This window comes from Arachis hypogaea, chromosome 6 (genome assembly GCF_003086295.3).
Source record: "Arachis hypogaea cultivar Tifrunner chromosome 6, arahy.Tifrunner.gnm2.J5K5, whole genome shotgun sequence".
In the NCBI taxonomy this organism is placed as follows: Eukaryota; Viridiplantae; Streptophyta; class Magnoliopsida; order Fabales; family Fabaceae; genus Arachis; species Arachis hypogaea.
The window spans coordinates 47,704,192-47,705,675 of record NC_092041.1 but is presented as its reverse complement, the minus strand read 5'-3'; the positions used below and the strand labels follow the sequence as shown (position 1 = coordinate 47,705,675).

The following is a 1,484-nucleotide window of genomic DNA, read 5'->3' as shown; positions in this document are numbered from 1 at the left end:
GTTCATCTTCCCAAGTCTCATTCCCAAATAACTTGTCATTTAGCTTCATGATTGCTCCAAGGTATTTAGCAACTTGCTCTTCAGTGACATACTCATCCTCTTCAGAGGAAGAATACTCATCAGAGCTCATGAATGGCAGAAGTAAGTCCAATGGAACCTCTATTGTCTCATTTTGAGCCTTAGATTCCCATGGTTCCTCATTGAGGAACTCATTGGAGGCCAGTGGACGTCCATTGAGGTCTTCCTCAGTGGCGTTCACTGCCTCTTCCTCCTCTCCAAATTCGGCCATGTTGATGACCTTGCACTCTCCTTTTGGATTTTCTTCTGTATTGCTTGGAAGAGTACTAGGAGGGAGTTCAGTAATTTTCTTGCTCAGCTGACCTACTTGTGCCTCCAAATTTCTAATGGAGGACCTTGTTTCAGTCATGAAACTTTGAGTGGTTTTGATTAGATCAGAGACCATGGTTGCTAAGTCAGAGTTATTCTGCTTAGAACTCTCTGTCTGTTGTTGATAAGATGATGGAAAAGGCTTGCTATTGCCAAACCTGTTTCTTCCACCATTATTATTGTTGAAACCTTGTTGAGGTCTCTGTTGATCCTTCCATGAGAAATTTGGATGATTTCTCCATGAAGAATTATAGGTGTTCCCATAGGGTTCTCCCATGTAATTCACCTCTTCCATTGAAGGGTTCTCAGGATCATAAGCTTCTTCCTCAGATGAAGCTTCTTTAGTACTGCTTGGCGCATTTTGCATTCCAGACAGACTTTGAGAAATCATATTGACTTGTTGAGTCAATATTTTGTTCTGAGCCAGTATGGCATTCAGTGTGTCAATCTCAAGAACTCCTTTATTCTGATTGGTCCCATTGTTCACAGGATTCCTTTCAGAAGTGTACATGAATTGGTTATTTGCAACCATTTCAATCAGCTCTTGAGCTTCTGTAGGCGTCTTCTTCAGATGAAGAGATCCTCCAGCAGAGCTATCCAAAGACATCTTAGACAGTTCAGAGAGACCATCATAGAAAATACCTATGATGCTCCATTCAGAAAGCATATCAGAGGGACACTTTCTGATTAATTGTTTGTATCTTTCCCAAGCTTCATAGAGGGATTCTCCTTCCTTCTGTCTGAAGGTTTGGACTTCCACTCTAAGCTTACTCAATTTTTGAGGTGGAAAGAACTTTGCCAAGAAGGCATTGACTAGCTTTTCCCAAGAGTCCAGGCTTTCTTTAGGTTGAGAGTCCAACCATGTTCTAGCTCTGTCTCTTACAGCAAAAGGGAATAGCATAAGTCTATAGACCTCAGGGTCAACCCCATTAGTCTTGACTGTGTCACAGATTTGCAAGAATTCAACTAAAAACTGATGAGGATCTTCCAATGGAAGTCCATGGAACTTGCAATTCTGTTGCATTAGAGAAACTAATTGAGGCTTAAGCTCAAAGTTGTTTGCTCCAATGGCAGGGATAGAGATGCTTCTCCCATAG

General features: G+C 41.5%; 1 non-coding gene across 1 annotated transcript; it reads left to right on the top strand.

Annotated features, from left to right (window-relative positions):
- Nucleotides 1-1,048: 1,048 nt before the first annotated feature.
- Nucleotides 1,049-1,156, top strand: LOC112700259 (small nucleolar RNA R71). Its single transcript, XR_003153170.1, has one exon. It is a non-coding gene; the product is annotated as a small nucleolar RNA R71 (small nucleolar RNA).
- The last annotated feature ends 328 nt before the right edge of the window (nt 1,157-1,484 follow it).